At 43.9% G+C, this 20,309-nt stretch overlaps 1 long non-coding RNA gene across 3 annotated transcripts in view; it reads left to right on the forward strand.

The window, feature by feature from the left end:
- Positions 1–20,309, forward strand: part of LOC307181290 — a 500,419-nt gene that overhangs the window by 222,504 nt on the left and 257,606 nt on the right. For all 3 annotated transcript variants that reach the window (XR_013826336.1, XR_013826337.1, XR_013826338.1), the window contains exons 4-5: positions 4,924–5,005; positions 11,238–11,319. This is a non-coding gene — a long non-coding RNA (uncharacterized lncRNA). The remainder of the gene's footprint in view (positions 1–4,923; positions 5,006–11,237; positions 11,320–20,309) is intronic.

Genomic DNA, 20,309 nt, shown 5'->3' on the forward strand with positions numbered 1-20,309 from the left:
CATTTCAATCTCTGGTTTTTTGCAGCACCCCAACTCACCTTTCCCCTTAAGCAAGCATAAGTTGGTTTTCGAAATTTGAGACCCTGTTCTGTTTTGGAATGCAGTTCCTGTGTAGCCAAGTTTACATTCCGTGTATTACTGATATCTTATGATGTTTCTTTTTCTGTGTGACTTATTTCAGTTAGAATCATCATACCTGAATCCAATCATTGTGCTGCTAAGGGCCTGATGACACAGATTTCATTGCTGAGTGATATTGCTTTGTAAGTAAATACCACAACTTTTTTATCCATTTTTCACTTTCTGCGATGTTGAACTTGTACTGTAAACGAGGTTCTTGTAAACAGAGCCGTTCCAAACTTTGGGGTGGCTGTGTCTTTTTGATTTTAATTTCCCTAAGCTATAGGACCATAAGTGGAAGTGCCCTAGGCTCTGATGCTTTGTTTTTTAGATGTTTCAGGAAACACCATACACTTCTCCTGAGCATCTGTTGGCAATTTACATCCCGCCCATCAGCATAACAAGGCTCCCAGTTCTCCATGGCCTGTCCTGCCTTTCTGGAGTTTACACTTTTTTCAGATGGCCCTTTTGACCGGGGAGAAGTGAGACTTCATTGTAGTGCAGATTTCCTTTGCAAGTTTGCTTGGTTGGCCAAAAAGGGCGTATGCGTTTTTTCCTGAATATATTCAGGAAAAAACGCATACGCCCTTTTTGGCCAAGTGCATCATTGTGGGCCTTCTGCCTCTTTTCCTATGCCTTTAATGCAATTCCAGTCTACCTCCTGAAATCGGTTTCCTGCAATTCTGCCCCGCTTTCAAGTCCTCTTGGCAGCCTTACTTCAGTCTATTTTTGGACGATAGCTGTCAATTATAACTCTGCAGGTTTGTGAATTACAGTGCCCCTGAGCTCCTTTCTTCAACTCGCTTTCTTGTGACCTGGCCGCAACACCGCAGGATGTCTACAGGCCCTAATCTGGTTCTGGCATGGCACACTGAGCCTTTGGTTAATTCCTCTTCCTGGTGGGAAATGAGAGTTAAATTTGCCCATCCAGACACCTCCAGCTAGTCTCTCATTGGTTCTCGCTATTCCTGTTCATCTTCCACAGAAATTGCAAACTGGGCCAAACAGGAGGTTAAAGGGACTGACTCTCCAAGTGGGGAGAGTGTTAGTAAAGCGTCTGGAATGTTGAACCCGAGTACCAGGGTACGAAAACTGAGACATATTTGAACACGTCTCCCGATCACATGGTTGATCATAATCTAGGTTCCACATGCATGTTTTAGCTGAAGGAACAATACCTTAAACTTGGAGAGTTGAGACCCGTGGAATGGGTACCATGCAATATGACTTCAAAGGGTCTTCATTTGCTCACGAACCCCTCCAATCCTATCACTGCTGCATTTATGCCCATGTACACATGCTTGATTCTCTTTCGGAGACATAGCAATCCATAGGTTTTAAGATACTTACTAGTCAGGTACATTCTTAGGCGTTTAATATGCGGTGTTGAGTCCATTTCGTTGCGCAAGGAGTAGCTCTTGTCTATTCCATATTTGGCTTAAGGAACTTTATCTGTGCTCATTTCAATCTCTGGTTTTATGCAGCACCCCAACTCACCTTTCCCCTTAAGCAAGCATAAGATGGTTTTCTAAATTTGAGACCCTGTTCTGTTTTGGAATGCAGTTCCTGTGTAGCCAAGTTTACATTCCGTGTATTAGTGATATCTTATGATGTTTCTTTTTCTGTGTGACTTATTTCAGTTAGAATCATCATACCTGAATCCACTCATTGTGCTGCTAAGGGCCTGATGACACAGATTTCATTTCTGAGTGATATTGCTTTGTAAGTAAATACCACAACTTCTTTATCCATTTTTCACTTTCTGCGATGTTGAACTTGTACTGTAAACGAGGTTCTTGTAAACAGAGCCGTTCCAAACTTTGGGGTGGCTGTGTCTTTTTCATTTTAATTTCCCTAAGCTATAGGACCATAAGTGGAAGTGCCCTAGGTTCTGTTGCTTTGTTTTTTAGTTGTTTCAGGAAACACCTTACACTTCTCCCAAGTGGTTCTTGGCAATTTACATCCCGCCCATCAGCATAACAAGGCTCCCAGTTCTCCATGGCCTGTCCTGCCTTTCTGGATTTTACACTTTTTTCAGATGGCCCTTTTGACCGGGGGGAAGTGAGACTTCATTGTAGTGCAGATTTCCTTTGCAAGCTTGCTTGGTTGGCCAAAAAGGGCGTATTCGTTTTTTCCTGAATATATTCAGGAAAAAACGCATACGCCCTTTTTGGCCAAGTGCATCATTGTGGACGTTCTGCCTCTTTTCCTATGCTTTCAATGCAATTCCAGTCTACCTCCTGAAATCGGTTTCCTGCAATTCTGCCCCGCTTTCAAGTCCTCTTGGCAGCCTTACTTCAGTCTATTTTTGGACGATAGCTGTCATTTATAACTCTGCAGGTTTGTGAATTACAGTGCCCCTGAGCTCCTTTCTTCAACTCGCTTTCTTGTGACCTGGCCGCAACTCCGCAGGATGGCTTCAGGCCCTAATCTGGTTCCGGCCCGGCATGCTGAGCCTTTGGTTAATTACTCTTCCTGGTGGGAAATGAGAGTTGAATTTGCCCGTCCAGACACCTCCAGCTAGCCTCTCATTGGTTCTCGCTATTCCTGTTCATCTTCCGCAGAAATTGCAAACTGGGCCAAACAGGAGGTTAAAGGGACTGACTCTCCAAGTCGGAAGAGTGTTAGTAAAGCATCTGGAATGTTGCACCCGAGTACCAGGGGAGGAAAACTGAGACATATTTGAACACGTCTCCAGATCACATGGTTGATCATACTCTGGGTTCCACATGCATGTTTTAGCTGAAGGAAGAATACCTAAAATCTGGGTAGTTGAAACCCGTGGAATGGGTACCATGCAATATGACTTCAAAGGGTCTTCATTTGCTCACCGAACCTCTCCAATCCTATCACTGCTGCGTTTATGCCCCTGTACACATGCTTGATTCTCTTTCGGAGACATAGCAATCTATGGGTTTTAAGATACTTACTAGTCAGGTACATTCTTAGGCGTTTAATATGCGGTGTTGAGTCCATTTCGTTGAGCAAGGAGTAGCTCTTGTCTATTCCATATTTGGCTAAAGGAACTTTATCTGTGCTCATTTCCATCTCTGGTTTTATGCAGCACCCCAACTCACCTTTACCCTTAAGCAAGCATAAGTTGGTTTTCTAAATTTGAGACCCTGTTCTGTTCTGTAATTCAGTTCCTGTGTAGCCAAGTTTACATTCCGTGTATTACTGATATCTTATGATGTTTCTTTTTCTGTGTGACTTATTTCAGTTAGAATCATCATACCTGAATCCACTCATTGTGCTGCTAAGGGCCTGATGACACAGATTTCATTGCTGAGTGATATTGCTTTGTAAGTAAATACCACAACTTCTTTATCCATTTTTCACTTTCTGCGATGTTGAACTTGTACTGTAAACGAGGTTCTTGTAAACAGAGCCGTTCCAAACTTTGGGGTGGCTGTGTCTTTTTGATTTTAATTTCCCTAAGCTATAGGACCATAAGTGGAAGTGCCCTAGGTTCTGTTGCTTTGTATTTTTGATGTTTCAGGAAACACCATACACTTCTCCCGAGTGGTTGTTGGCAATTTACATCCCGCCCATCAGCATAACAAGGCTCCCAGTTCTCCATGGCCTGTCCTGCCTTTCTGGATTTTACACTTTTTTCAGATGGCCCTTTTGACCGGGGGGAAGTGAGACTTCATTGTAGTGCAGATTTCCTTTGCAAGCTTGCTTGGTTGGCCAAAAAGGGCGTATGCGTTTTTTCCTGAATATATTCAGGAAAAAACGCATACGCCCTTTTTGGCCAAGTGCATCATTGTGGACGTTCGGCCTCTTTTCCTATGCTTTCAATGCAATTCCAGTCTACCTCCTGAAATCGGTTTCCTGCAATTCTGCCCCGCTTTCAAGTCCTCTTGGCAGCCTTACTTCAGTCTATTTTTGGACGATAGCTGTCATTTATAACTCTGCAGGTTTGTGAATTACAGTGCCCCTGAGCTCCTTTCTTCAACTCGTTTTCTTGTGAGCTGGCCGCAACACCGCAGGATGGCTTCAGGCCCTAATCTGGTTCCGGCACGGCACACTGAGCCTTTGGTTATTTCCTCTTCTTGGTGGGAAATGAGAGTTAAATTTGCCCGTCCAGACACCTCCAGGTAGTCTCTCATTGGTTCTCGCTATTCCTGTTCATCTTCCGCAGAAATTGCAAACTGGGCCAAACAGGAGGTTAAAGGGACTGACTCTCCAAGTCGGGAGAGTGTTAGTAAAGCGTCTGGAATGTTGCACCCGAGTACCAGGGGAAGAAAACTGAGACATATTTGAACACGTCTCCCGTTCACATGGTTGATCATACTTGGGTTCCACATGCATGTTTTAGCTGAAGGAAGAATACCTAAAACCTGGGTAGTTGAAACCCGTGGAATGGGTACCATGCAATATGACTTCAAAGGGTCTTCATTTGCTCACCGAACCTCTCCAATCCTATCACTGCTGCGTTTATGCCCCTGTACACATGCTTGATTCTCTTTCGGAGACATAGCAATCCATAGGTTTTAAGATACTTACTAGTCAGGTACATTCTTAGGCGTTTAATATGCGGTGTTGAGTCCATTTCGTTGAGCAAGGAGTAGCTCTTGTCTATTCCATATTTGGCTTAAGGAACTTTATCTGTGCTCATTTCAATCTCTGGTTTTATGCAGCACCCCAACTCACCTTTCCCCTTAAGCAAGCATAAGTTGGTTTTCGAAATTTGAGACCCTGTTCTGTTCTGTAATTCAGTTCCTGTGTAGCCAAGTTTACATTCCGTGTATTACTGATATCTTATGATGTTTCTTTTTCTGTGTGACTTATTTCAGTTAGAATCATCATACCTGAATCCACTCATTGTGCTGCTAAGGGCCTGATGACACAGATTTCATTGCTGAGTGATATTGATTTTTAAGTAAATACCACAACTTCTTTAACCATTTTTCACTTTCTGCGATGTTGAACTTGTACTGTAAACGAGGTTCTTGTAAACAGAGCCGTTCCAAACTTTGGGGTGGCTGTGTCTTTTTGATTTTAAATTCCCTAAGCTATAGGACCATAAGTGGAAGTGCCCTAGGCTCTGTTGCTTTGTTTTTTAGATGTTTCAGGAAACACCATACACTTCTCCCGAGTGGTTGTTGGCAATTTACATCCCGCCCATCAGCATAACAAGGCTCCCAGTTCTCCATGGCCTGTCCTGCCTTTCTGGATTTTACACTTTTTTCAGATGGCCCTTTTGACCAGGGGGAAGTGAGACTTCATTGTAGTGCAGATTTCCTTTGCAAGCTTGCTTGGTTGGCCAAAAAGGGCGTATGCGTTTTTTCCTGAATATATTCAGGAAAAAACGCATACGCCCTTTTTGGCCAAGTGCATCATTGTGGACGTTCTGCCTCTTTTCCTATGCTTTCAATGCAATTCCAGTCTACCTCCTGAAATCGGTTTCCTGCAATTCTGCCCCGTTTTCAAGTCCTCTTGGCAGCCTTACTTCAGTCTATTTTTGGACGATAGCTGTCATTTATAACTCTGCAGGTTTGTGAATTACAGTGCCCCTGAGCTCCTTTCTTCAACTCGCTTTCTTGTGACCTGGCCGCAACACCGCAGGATGGCTTCAGGCCCTAATCTGGTTCCGGCCCGGCATGCTGAGCCTTTGGTTAATTCCTCTTCCTGGTGGGAAATGAGAGTTGAATTTGCCTGTCCAGACACCTCCAGCTAGCCTCTCATTGGTTCTCGCTATTCCTGTTCATCTTCCGCAGAAATTGCAAACTGGGCCAAACAGGAGGTTAAAGGGACTGACTCTCCAAGTCGGGAGAGTGTTAGTAAAGCGTCTGGAATGTTGCACCCGAGTACCAGGGGAGGAAAACTGAGACATATTTGAACACGTCTCCCGTTCACATGGTTGATCATACTCTGGGTTCCACATGCATGTTTTAGCTGAAGGAAGAATACCTTAAACCTGGAGAGTTGAGACCCGTGTAATGGGTACCATGCAATATGACTTCAAAGGGTCTTCATTTGCTCCCCGAACCTCTCCAATCCTATCACTGCTGCGTTTATGCCCCTGTACACACGCTTGATTCTCTTTTGGAGACATAGCAATCCATAGGTTTTAAGATACTTACTAGTCAGGTACATTCTTAGGCGTTTAATATGGGGTTTTGAGTCCATTTCGTTGAGCAAGGAGTAGCTCTTGTCTATTCCATATTTGGCTTAAGGAACTTTATCTGTGCTCATTTCAATCTCTGGTTTTATGCAGCACCCCAACTCACCTTTCCCCTTAAGCAAGCATAAGTTGGTTTTCTAAATTTGAGACCCTGTTCTGTTTTGGAATGCAGTTCCTGTGTAGCCAAGTTTACATTCCGTGTATTAGTGATATCTTATGATGTTTCTTTTTCTGTGTGACTTATTTCAGTTAGAATCATCATACCTGAATCCACTCATTGTGCTGCTAAGGGCCTGATGACACAGATTTCATTGCTGAGTGATATTGCTTTGTAAGTAAATACCACAACTTCTTTATCCATTTTTCACTTTCTGCGATGTTGAACTTGTACTGTAAACGAGGTTCTTGTAAACAGAGCCGTTCCAAACTTTGGGGTGGCTGTGTCTTTTTCATTTTAATTTCCCTAAGCTATAGGACCATAAGTGGAAGTGCCCTAGGTTCTGTTGCTTTGTTTTTCAGATGTTTCAGGAAACACCATACACTTCTCCCAAGTGGTTTTTGGCAAATTACATCCCGCCCATCAGCATAACAAGGCTCCCAGTTCTCCATGGCCTGTCCTGCCTTTCTGGATTTTACACTTTTTTCAGATGGCCCTTTTGACCGGGGGGAAGTGAGACTTCATTGTAGTGCAGATTTCCTTTGCAAGCTTGCTTGGTTGGCCAAAAAGGGCGTATGCGTTTTTTCCTGAATATATTCAGGAAAAAACGCATACACCCTTTTTGGCAAGTGCATCATTGTGGACGTTCTGCCTCTTTTCCTATGCTTTCAATGCAATTCCAGTCTACCTCCTGAAATCGGTTTCCTGCAATTCTGCCCCGCTTTCAAGTCCTCTTGGCAGCCTTACTTCAGTCTATTTTTGGACGATAGCTGTCATTTATAACTCTGCAGGTTTGTGAATTACAGTGCCCCTGAGCTCCTTTCTTCAACTCGCTTTCTTGTGACCTGGCCGCAACACCGCAGGATGGCTTCAGGCCCTAATCTGGTTCCGGCCCGGCATGCTGAGCCTTTGGTTAATTCCTCTTCCTGGTGGGAAATGAGAGTTGAATTTGCCCGTCCAGACACCTCCAGCTAGCCTCTCATTGGTTCTCGCTATTCCTGTTCATCTTCCGCAGAAATTGCAAACTGGGCCAAACAGGAGGTTAAAGGGACTGACTCTCCAAGTCGGGAGAGTGTTAGTAAAGCGTCTGGAATGTTGCACCCGAGTACCAGGGGAAGAAAACTGAGACATATTTGAACACGTCTCCCGTTCACATGGTTGATCATACTTGGGTTCCACATGCATGTTTTAGCTGAAGGAAGAATACCTAAAACCTGGGTAGTTGAAACCCGTGGAATGGGTACCATGCAATATGACTTCAAAGGGTCTTCATTTGCTCACGAACCTCTCCAATCCTATCACTGCTGCGTTTATGCCCCTGTACACATGCTTGATTCTCTTTCGGAGACATAGCAATCCATAGGTTTTAAGATACTTACTAGTCAGGTACATTCTTAGGCGTTTAATATGCGGTGTTGAGTCCATTTCGTTGAGCAAGGAGTAGCTCTTGTCTATTCCATATTTGGCTTAAGGAACTTTATCTGTGCTCATTTCAATCTCTGGTTTTATGCAGCACCCCAACTCACCTTTCCCCTTAAGCAAGCATAAGTTGGTTTTCGAAATTTGAGACCCTGTTCTGTTCTGTAATTCAGTTCCTGTGTAGCCAAGTTTCCATTCCGTGTATTACTGATATCTTATGATGTTTCTTTTTCTGTGTGACTTATTTCAGTTAGAATCATCATACCTGAATCCACTCATTGTGCTGCTAAGGGCCTGATGACACAGATTTCATTGCTGAGTGATATTGCTTTGTAAGTAAATACCACAACTTCTTTATCCATTTTTCACTTTCTGCGATGTTGAACTTGTACTGTAAACGAGGTTCTTGTAAACAGAGCCGTTCCAAACTTTGGGGTGGCTGTGTCTTTTTCATTTTAATTTCCCTAAGCTATAGGACCATAAGTGGAAGTGCCCTAGGTTCTGTTGCTTTGTATTTTAGATATTTCAGGAAACACCATACACTTCTCCCGAGTGGTTGTTGGCAATTTACATCCCGCCCATCAGCATAACAAGGCTCCCAGTTCTCCATGGCCTGTCCTGCCTTTCTGGATTTTACCCTTTTTTCAGATGGCCCTTTTGACCGGGGGGAAGTGAGACTTCATTGTAGTGCAGATTTCCTTTGCAAGCTTGCTTGGTTGGCCAAAAAGGGCGTATGCGTTTTTTCCTGAATATATTCAGGAAAAAACGCATATGCCCTTTTTGGCCAAGTGCATGATTGTGGACGTTCGGCCTCTTTTCCTATGCTTTCAATGCAATTCCAGTCTACCTCCTGAAATCGGTTTCCTGCAATTCTGCCCCGATTTCAAGTCCTCTTGGCAGCCTTACTTCAGTCTATTTTTGGACGATAGCTGTCATTTATAACTCTGCAGGTTTGTGAATTACAGTGCCCCTGAGCTCCTTTCTTCAACTCGTTTTCTTGTGAGCTGGCCGCAACACCGCAGGATGGCTTCAGGCCCTAATCTGGTTCCGGCACGGCACACTGAGCCTTTGGTTATTTCCTCTTCCTGGTGGGAAATGAGAGTTAAATTTGCCCGTCCAGACACCTCCAGCTAGCCTCTCATTGGTTCTCGCTATTCCTGTTCATCTTCCGCAGAAATTGCAAACTGGGCCAAACAGGAGGTTAAAGGGACTGACTCTCCAAGTCGGGAGAGTGTTAGTAAAGCGTCTGGAATGTTGCACCCGAGTACCAGGGGAAGAAAACTGAGACATATTTGAACACGTCTCCCGTTCACATGGTTGATCATACTTGGGTTCCACATGCATGTTTTAGCTGAAGGAAGAATACCTAAAACCTGGGTAGTTGAAACCCGTGGAATTGGTACCATGCAATATGACTTCAAAGGGTCTTCATTTGCTCACGAACCTCTCCAATCCTATCACTGCTGCATTTATGCCCCTGTACACATGCTTGATTCTCTTTCGGAGACATAGCAATCCATAGGTTTTAAGATACTTACTAGTCAGGTACATTCTTAGGCGTTTAATATGCGGTGTTGAGTCCATTTCGTTGAGCAAGGAGTAGCTCTTGTCTATTCCATATTTGGCTTAAGGAACTTTATCTGTGCTCATTTCAATCTCTGGTTTTATGCAGCACCCCAACTCACCTTTACCCTTAAGCAAGCATAAGTTGGTTTTCTAAATTTGAGACCCTGTTCTGTTCTGTAATTCAGTTCCTGTGTAGCCAAGTTTACATTCCGTGTATTACTGATATCTTATGATGTTTCTTTTTCTGTGTGACTTATTTCAGTTAGAATCATCATACCTGAATCCACTCATTGTGCTGCTAAGGGCCTGATGACACAGATTTCATTGCTGAGTGATATTGCTTTGTAAGTAAATACCACAACTTCTTTATCCATTTTTCACTTTCTGCGATGTTGAACTTGTACTGTAAACGAGGTTCTTGTAAACACAGCCATTCCAAACTTTGGGGTGGCTGTGTCTTTTTGATTTTAAATTCCCTAAGCTATAGGACCATAAGTGGAAGTGCCCTAGGCTCTGTTGCTTTGTTTTTTAGATGTTTCAGGAAACACCATACACTTCTCCCGAGTGGTTGTTTGCAATTTACATCCCGCCCATCAGCATAACAAGGCTCCCAGTTCTCCATGGCCTGTCCTGCCTTTCTGGATTTTACACTTTTTTCAGATGGCCCTATTGACCGGGGGGAAGTGAGACTTCATTGTAGTGCAGATTTCCTTTGTAAGCTTGCTTGGTTGGCCAAAAAGGGCGTATGCGTTTTTTCCTGAATATATTCAGGAAAAAACGCATACACCCTTTTTGGCCAAGTGCATCATTGTGGACGTTCGGCCTCTTTTCCTATGCTTTCAATGCAATTCCAGTCTACCTCCTGAAATCGGTTTCCTGCAATTCTGCCCCGCTTTCAAGTCCTCTTGGCAGCCTTACTTCAGTCTATTTTTGGACGATAGCTGTCATTTATAACTCTGCAGGTTTGTGAATTACAGTGCCCCTGAGCTCCTTTCTTCAACTCGCTTTCTTGTGACCTGGCCGCAACACCGCAGGATGTCTTCAGGCCCTAATCTGGTTCTGGCACGGCATGCTGAGCCTTTGGTTATTTCCTCTTCCTGGTGGGAAATGAGAGTTGAATTTGCCCGTCCAGACACCTCCAGCTAGCCTCTCATTGGTTCTCGCTATTCCTGTTCATCTTCCGCAGAAATTGCAAACTGGGCCAAACAGGAGGTTAAAGGCGCTGACTCTCCAAGTGGGGAGAGTGTTAGTAAAGCGTCTGGAATGTTGCACCCGAGTACCAGGGGAAGAAAACTGAGACATATTTGAACACGTCTCCCGATCACATGGTTGATCATACTTGGGTTCCACATGCATGTTTTAGCTGAAGGAAGAATACCTAAAACCTGGGTAGTTGAAACCCGTGGAATGGGTACCATGCAATATGACTTCAAAGGGTCTTCATTTGCTCACCGAACCTCTCCAATCCTATCACTGCTGCGTTTATGCCCCTGTACACATGCTTGATTCTCTTTCAGAGACATAGCAATCCATAGGTTTTAAGATACTTACTAGTCAGGTACATTCTTAGGCGTTTAATATGCGGTGTTGAGTCCATTTCGTTGAGCAAGGAGTAGCTCTTGTCTATTCCATATTTGGCTTAAGGAACTTTATCTGTGCTCATTTCAATCTCTGGTTTTATGCAGCACCCCAACTCACCTTTCCCCTTAAGCAAGCATAAGTTGGTTTTCTAAATTTGAGACCCTGTTCTGTTCTGTAATTCAGTTCCTGTGTAGCCAAGTTTACATTCCGTGTATTACTGATATCTTATGATGTTTCTTTTTCTGTGTGACTTATTTCAGTTAGAATCATCATACCTGAATCCACTCATTGTGCTGCTAAGGGCCTGATGACACAGATTTCATTGCTGAGTGATATTGCTTTTTAAGTAAATACCACAACTTCTTTATCCATTTTTCACTTTCTGCGATGTTGAACTTGTACTGTAAACGAGGTTCTTGTAAACAGAGCCGTTCGAAACTTTGGGGTGGCTGTGTCTTTTTGATTTTAAATTCCCTAAGCTATAGGACCATAAGTGGAAGTGCCCTAGGCTCTGTTGCTTTGTTTTTTAGATGTTTCAGGAAACACCATACACTTCTCCCGAGTGGTTGTTGGCAATATACATCCCGCCCATCAGCATAACAAGGCTCCCAGTTCTCCATGGCCTGTCCTGCCTTTCTGGATTTTACACTTTTTTCAGATGGCCCTTTTGAACAGGGGGAAGTGAGACTTCATTGTAGTGCAGATTTCCTTTGCAAGCTTGCTTGGTTGGCCAAAAAGGGCGTATGCGTTTTTTCCTGAATATATTCAGGAAAAAACGCATACGCCCTTTTTGGCCAAGTGCATCATTGTGGACGTTCTGCCTCTTTTCCTATGCTTTCAATGCAATTCCAGTCTACCTCCTGAAATCGGTTTCCTGCAATTCTGCCCCGCTTTCAAGTCCTCTTGGCAGCCTTACTTCAGTCTATTTTTGGACGATAGCTGTCATTTATAACTCTGCAGGTTTGTGAATTACAGTGCCCCTGAGCTCCTTTCTTCAACTCGCTTTCTTGTGACCTGGCCGCAACACCGCAGGATGGCTTCAGGCCCTAATCTGGTTCCGGCCCGGCATGCTGAGCCTTTGGTTAATTCCTCTTCCTGGTGGGAAATGAGAGTTGAATTTGCCCGTCCAGACACCTCCAGCTAGCCTCTCATTGGTTCTCGCTATTCCTGTTCATCTTCCGCAGAAATTGCAAACTGGGCCAAACAGGAGGTTAAAGGGACTGACTCTCCAAGTCGGGAGAGTGTTAGTAAAGCCTCTGGAATGTTGCACCCGAGTACCAGGGGAAGAAAACTGAGACATATTTGAACACGTCTCCCGTTCACATGGTTGATCATACTTGGGTTCCACATGCATGTTTTAGCTGAAGGAAGAATACCTAAAACCTGGGTAGTTGAAACCCGTGGAATGGGTACCATGCAATATGACTTCAAAGGGTCTTCATTTGCTCACAAACCTCTCCAATCCTATCACTGCTGCGTTTATGCCCCTGTACACATGCTTGATTCTCTTTCGGAGACATAGCAATCCATAGGTTTTAAGATACTTACTAGTCAGGTACATTCTTAGGCGTTTAATATGCGGTGTTGAGTCCATTTCGTTGAGCAAGGAGTAGCTCTTGTCTATTACATATTTGGCTTAAGGAACTTTATCTGTGCTCATTTCAATCTCTGGTTTTATGCAGCACCCCAACTCACCTTTCCCCTTAAGCAAGCATAAGTTGGTTTTCTAAATTTGAGACCCTGTTCTGTTCTGTAATTCAGTTCCTGTGTAGCCAAGTTTCCATTCCGTGTATTACTGATATCTTATGATGTTTCTTTTTCTGTGTGACTTATTTCAGTTAGAATCATCATACCTGAATCCACTCATTGTGCTGCTAAGGGCCTGATGACACAGATTTCATTGCTGAGTGATATTGCTTTGTAAGTAAATACCACAACTTCTTTATCCATTTTTCACTTTCTGCGATGTTCAACTTGTACTGTAAACGAGGTTCTTGTAAACAGAGCCATTCCAAACTTTGGGGTGGCTGTGTCTTTTTGATTTTAAATTCCCTAAGCTATAGGACCATAAGTGGAAGTGCCCTAGGCTCTGTTGCTTTGTTTTTTAGATGTTTCAGGAAACACCATACACTTCTCCCGAGTGGTTGTTTGCAATTTACATCCCGCCCATCAGCATAACAAGGCTCCCAGTTCTCCATGGCCTGTCCTGCCTTTCTGGATTTTACACTTTTTTCAGATGGCCCTTTTGACCGGGGGGAAGTGAGACTTCATTGTAGTGCAGATTTCCTTTGTAAGCTTGCTTGGTTGGCCAAAAAGGGCGTATGCGTTTTTTCCTGAATATATTCAGGAAAAAACGCATACGCACTTTTTGGCCAAGTGCATCATTGTGGACGTTCTGCCTCTTTTCCTATGCCTTCAGTGCAATTCCAGTCTACCTCCTGAAATCGGTTTCCTGCAATTCTGCCCCGCTTTCAAGTCCTCTTGGCAGCCTTACTTCAGTCTATTTTTGGACGATAGCTGTCATTTATAACTCTGCAGGTTTGTGAATTACAGTGCCCCTGAGCTCCTTTCTTCAACTCGCTTTCTTGTGACCTGGCCGCAACACCGCAGGATGGCTTCAGGCCCTAATCTGGTTCTGGCACGGCATGCTGAGCCTTTGGTTATTTCCTCTTCCTGGTGGGAAATGAGAGTTAAATTTGCCCGTCCAGACACCTCCAGCTAGCCTCTCATTGGTTCTCGCTATTCCTGTTCATCTTCCGCAGAAATTGCAAACTGGGCCAAACAGGAGGTTAAAGGGACTGACTCTCCAAGTCGGGAGAGTGTTAGTAAAGCGTCTGGAATGTTGCACCCGAGTACCAGGGGAAGAAAACTGAGACATATTTGAACACGTCTCCCGTTCACATGGTTGATCATACTTGGGTTCCACATGCATGTTTTAGCTAAAGGAAGAATACCTAAAACCTGGGTAGTTGAAACCCGTGGAATGGGTACCATGCAATATGACTTCAAAGGGTCTTCATTTGCTCACCGAACCTCTGCAATCCTATCACTGCTGCGTTTATGCCCCTGTACACATGCTTGATTCTCTTTCGGAGACATAGCAATCCATAGGTTTTAAGATACTTACTAGTCAGGTACATTCTTAGGCGTTTAATATGCGGTGTTGAGTCCATTTCGTTGAGCAAGGAGTAGCTCTTGTCTATTCCATATTTGGCTTAAGGAACTTTATCTGTGCTCATTTCAATCTCTGGTTTTATGCAGCACCCCAACTCACCTTTCCCCTTAAGCAAGCATAAGTTGGTTTTCGAAATTTGAGACCCTGTTCTGTTCTGTAATTCAGTTCCTGTGTAGCCAAGTTTACATTCCGTGTATTACTGATATCTTATGATGTTTCTTTTTCTGTGTGACTTATTTCAGTTAGAATCATCATACCTGAATCCACTCATTGTGCTGCTAAGGGCCTGATGACACAGATTTCATTGCTGAGTGATATTGCTTTGTAAGTAAATACCACAACTTCTTTATCCATTTTTCACTTTCTGCAATGTTGAACTTGTACTGTAAACGAGGTTCTTGTAAACAGAGCCGATCCAAACTTTGGGGTGGCTGTGTCTTTTTGATTTTAATTTCCCTAAGCTATAGGACCATAAGTGGAAGTGCCCTAGGTTCTGTTGCTTTGTTTTTTAGATGTTTCAGGAAACACCATACACTTCTCCCGAGTGGTTGTTGGCAATTTACATCCCGCCCATCAGCATAACAAGGCTCCCAGTTCTCCATGGCCTGTCCTGCCTTTCTGGATTTTACACTTTTTTCAGATGGCCCTTTTGACCGGGGGGAAGTGAGACTTCATTGTAGTGTAGATTTCCTTTGCAAGCTTGCTTGGTTGGCCAAAAAGGGCGTATGCGTTTTTTCCTGAATATATTCAGGAAAAAACGCATATGCCCTTTTTGGCCAAGTACATCATTGTGGACGTTCTGCCTCTTTTCCTATGCTTTCAATGCAATTCCAGTCTACCTCCTTAAATCGGTTTCCTGCAATTCTGCCCTGCTTTCAAGTCCTCTGGGCAGCCTTACTTCAGTCTATTTTTGGACGATAGCTGTCATTTATAACTCTGCAGGTTTGTGAATTACAGTGCCCCTGAGCTCCTTTCTTCAACTCGCTTTCTTTTGAGCTGGCCGCAACACCGCAGGATGGCTTCAGGCCCTAATCTGATTCCGGTACGGCACGCTGAGCCTTTGGTTATTTCCTCTTCCTGGTGGGAAATGAGAGTTAAATTTGCCCGTCCAGACACCTCCAGCTAGTCTCTCATTGGTTCTCGCTATTCCTGTTCATCTTCCGCAGAAATTGCAAACTGGGCCAAACAGGAGGTTAAAGGCGCTGACTCTCCAAGTGGGGACAGTGTTAGTAAAGCGTCTGGAATGTTGCACCCGAGTACCAGGGGAGGAAAACTGAGACATATTTGAACACGTCTCCCGATCTCATGGTTGATCATACTCTGGGTTCCACATGCATGTTTTACCTGAAGGAAGAATACCTAAAACCTGGGTAGTTGAAACCCGTGGAATGGGTACCATGCAATATGACTTCAAAGGGTCTTCATTTGCTCACCGAACCTCTCTAATCCTATCACTGCTGCGTTTATGCCCCTGTACACATGCTTGATTCTCTTTCGGAGACATAGCAATCCCTAGGTTTTAAGATACTTACTAGTCAGGTACATTCTTAGGCGTTTAATATGCGGTGTTGGGTCCATTTCTTCGAGCAAGGAGTAGCTCTTGTCTATTCCATATTTGGCTTAAGGAACTTTATCTGTGCTCATTTCAATCTCTGGTTTTATGCAGCACCCCAACTCACCCTTCCCCTTAAGCAAGCATAAGTTGGTTTTCTAAATTTGAGACCCTGTTCTGTTCTGTAATTCAGTTCCTGTGTAGCCAAGTTTACATTCTGTGTATTACTGATATCTTATGATGTTTCTGTTTCTGTGTGACTTATTTCAGTTAGAATCATCATACCTGAATCCACTCATTGTGCTGCTAAGGGCCTGATGACACAGATTTCATTGCTGAGTGATATTGCTTTGTAAGTAAATACCACAACTTTTTTATCCATTTTTCACTTTCTGCGATGTTGAACTTGTACTGTAAACGAGGTTCTTGTAAACAGAGCCATTCGAAACTTTGGGGTGGCTGTGTCTTTTTGATTTTAAATTCCCTAAGCTATAGGACCATAAGTGGAAGTGCCCTAGGCTCTCTTGCTTTGTTTTTTAGATGTTTCAGGAAACACCATACACTTCTCCCGAGTGTTTGTTGGCAATTTACATCCCGCCCTTCAGCATAACAAGGCTCCCAGTTCTCCATGGCCTGTCCTGCCTTTCTGGATTTTACACTTTTTTCAGATGGCCCTTTTGACCGGGGGGAAGTGAGACTTCATTGTAGTGCAGATTTCCTTTGCAAGCTTGCTTGGTTGGCCAAAAAGGGCGTATGCGTTTTTTCCTGAATATATTCAGGAAAAAACGCATACGCCCTTTTTGGCCAAGTGCATCATTGTGGACGTTCTGCCTCTTTTCCTATGCTTTCAATGCAATTCCAGTCTACCTCCTGAAATCGGTTTCCTGCAATTCTGCCCCGCTTTCAAGTCCTCTTGGCAGCCTTACTTCAGTCTATTTTTGGACGATAGCTGTCATTTATAACTCTGCAGGTTTGTGAATTACAGTGCCCCTGAGCTCCTTTCTTCAACTCGCTTTCTTGTGACCTGGCCGCAACACCGCATGATGGCTTCAGGCCCTAATCTGGTTCCGGCCCGGCATTCTGAGCCATTGGTTAATTCCTCTTCCTGGTGGGAAATGAGAGTTAAATTTGCCCGTCCAGACACCTCCAGCTAGCCTCTCATTGGTTCTCGCTATTCCTGTTAATCTTCCGCAGAAATTGCAAACTGGGCCAAACAGGAGGTTAAAGGGACTGACTCTCCAAGTCGGGAGAGTGTTAGTAAAGCGTCTGGAATGTTGCACCCGAGTACCAGGGTACGAAAACTGAGACATATTTGAACACGTCTCCCGTTCACATGGTTGATCATACTCTGGGTTCCACATGCATGTTTTACCTGAAGGAAGAATACCTTAAACCTGGGTAGTTGAGACCCGTGTAATGGGTACCATGCAATATGACTTCAAAGGGTCTTCATTTGCTCACCGAACATCTCCAATCCTATCACTGCTGCGTTTATGCCCCTGTACACATGCTTGATTCTCTTTCGGAGACATAGCAATCCCTATGTTTTAAGATACTTACTAGTCAGGTACATTCTTAGGCGTTTAATATGCGGTGTTGAGTCCATTTCTTTGAGCAAGGAGTAGCTCTTGTCTATTCCATATTTGGCTTAAGGAACTTTATCTGTGCTCATTTCAATCTCTGGTTTTATGCAGCACCCCAACTCACCTTTCCCCTTAAGCAAGCATAAGTTGGTTTTCTAAATTTCAGACCCTGTTCTGTTCTGTAATTCAGTTCCTGTGTAGCCAAGTTTACATTCCGTGTATTACTGATATCTTATGATGTTTCTTTTTCTGTGTGACTTATTTCAGTTAGAATCATCATACCTGAATCCACTCATTGTGCTGCTAAGGGCCTGATGACACAGATTTCATTGCTGAGTGATATTGCTTTGTAAGTAAATACCACAACTTTTTTATCCATTTTTCACTTTCTGCGATGTTGAACTTGTACTGTAAACGAGGTTCTTGTAAACAGAGCCGTTCCAAATTTTGGGGTGGCCGTGTCTTTTTGATTTTAAATTCCCTAAGCTATAGGACCATAAGTGGAAGTGCCCTAGGCTCTCTTGCTTTGTTTTTTAGATGTTTCAGGAAACACCATACACTTCTCCCGAGTGTCTGTTGGCAATTTACATCCCGCCCTTCAGCATAACAAGGCTCCCAGTTCTCCATGGCCTGTCCTGCCTTTCTGGATTTTACACTTTTTTCAGATGGCCCTTTTGACCGGGGGGAAGTGAGACTTCATTGTAGTGCAGATTTCCTTTGCAAGCTTGCTTGGTTGGCCAAAAAGTGCGTATGCGTTTTTTCCTGAATGTATTCAGGAAAAAACGCATACGCCCTTTTTGGCCAAGTGCATCATTGTGGACGTTCTGCCTCTTTTCCTATGCTTTCAATGCAATTCCAGTCTACCTCCTGAAATCGGTTTCCTGCAATTCTGCCCCGCTTTCAAGTCCTCTTGGCAGCCTTACTTCAGTCTATTTTTGGACGATAGCTGTCATTTATAACTCTGCAGGTTTGTGAATTACAGTGCCCCTGAGCTCCTTTCTTCAACTCGCTTTCTTGTGACCTGGCCGCAACACCGCAGGATGGCTTCGGGCCCTAATCTGGTTCCGGCCCGGCATGCTGAGCCTTTGGTTAATTCCTCTTCCTGGTGGGAAATGAGAGTTAAATTTGCCCGTCCAGACACCTGCAGCTAGCCTCTCATTGGTTCTCGCTATTCCTGTTCATCTTCTGCAGAAATTGCAAACTGGGCCAAACAGGAGGTTAAAGGCGCTGACTCTCCAAGTGGGGAGAGTGTTAGTAAAGCGTCTGGAATGTTGCACCCGAGTACCAGGGTACGAAAACTGAGACATATTTGAACACGTCTCCCGATCACATGGTTGATCATACTCTGGGTTCCACATGCATGTTTTAGCTGAAGGAAGAATACCTAAAACCTGGGTAGTTGAAACCCGTGGAATGGGTACCATGCAATATGACTTCAAAGGGTCTTCATTTGCTCACCGAACCTCTCCAATCCTATCACTGCTGCGTTTATGCCCCTGTACACATGCTTGATTCTCTTTCGGAGACATAGCAATCTATAGGTTTTAAGATACTTACTAGTCAGGTACATTCTTAGGCGTTTAATATGCGGTGTTGAGTCCATTTCGTTGAGCAAGGAGTAGCTCTTGTCTATTCCATATTTGGCTTAAGGAACTTTATTTGTGCTCATTTCAATCTCTGGTTTTATGCAGCACCCCAACTCACCTTTCCCCTTAAGCAAGCATAAGTTGGTTTTCTAAATTTGAGACCCTGTTCTGTTCTGTAATTCAGTTCCTGTGTAGCCAAGTTTACATTCCGTGTATTACTGATATCTTATGATGTTTCTTTTTCTGTGTGACTTATTTCAGTTAGAATCATCATACCTGAATCCACTCATTATGCTGCTACGGGCCTGATGACATAGGTTTCATTGCTGAGTGATACTGCATTGTACGTAAGTACCACAAGTTCTTTATCCATTTTTCACATTCTATGATATTGAACTTGTACGGTAAACGAGGTTCTTGTAAACAGAGGCGTCCCAAACTTTGGGGTGGCTGTGTCTTTTTGATTTTAATTTCCCTAAGCTATAGGACCATAAGTGGAAGTGCCCTAGGCTCTGTTGCTTTGTTTTTTAGATGTTTCAGGAAACACCATACACTTCTCCGGAGTGTCTGTTGGCAATTTACATCCCGCCCATCAGCATAACAAGGCTCCCAGTTCTCCATGGCCTGTCCTGCCTTTCTGGATTTTACACTTTTTTCAGATGGCCCTTTTGACCGGGGGGAAGTGAGACTTCATTGTAGTGCAGATTTCCTTTGCAAGTTTGCTTGGTTGGCCAAAAAGGGCGTATGCGTTTTTTCCTGAATATATTCAGGAAAAAACGCATACGCCCTTTTTGGCCAAGTGCATCATTGTGGACGTTCTGCCTCTTTTCCTATGCTTTCAATGCAATTCCAGTCTACCTCCTGAAATCGGTTTCCTGCAATTCTGCCCCGCTTTCAAGTCCTCTTGGCAGCCTTACTTCAGTCTATTTTTGGACGATAGCTGTCATTTATAACTCTGCAGGTTTGTGAATTACAGTGCCCCTGAGCTCCTTTCTTCAACTCGCTTTCTTGTGACCTGGCCGCAACACCGCATGATGGCTTCAGGCCCTAATCTGGTTCCGGCCCGGCATTCTGAGCCATTGGTTAATTCCTCTTCCTGGTGGGAAATGAGAGTTAAATTTGCCCGTCCAGACACCTCCAGCTAGCCTCTCATTGGTTCTCGCTATTCCTGTTAATCTTCCGCAGAAATTGCAAACTGGGCCAAACAGGAGGTTAAAGGGACTGACTCTCCAAGTCGGGAGAGTGTTAGTAAAGCGTCTGGAATGTTGCACCCGAGTACCAGGGTACGAAAACTGAGACATATTTGAACACGTCTCCCGTTCACATGGTTGATCATACTCTGGGTTCCACATGCATGTTTTACCTGAAGGAAGAATACCTTAAACCTGGGTAGTTGAGACCCGTGTAATGGGTACCATGCAATATGACTTCAAAGGGTCT

This window comes from Stenella coeruleoalba, assembly GCF_951394435.1.
Source record: "Stenella coeruleoalba genome assembly, contig: scaffold_134, whole genome shotgun sequence".
NCBI lineage: Eukaryota > Metazoa > Chordata > Mammalia > Artiodactyla > Delphinidae > Stenella > Stenella coeruleoalba.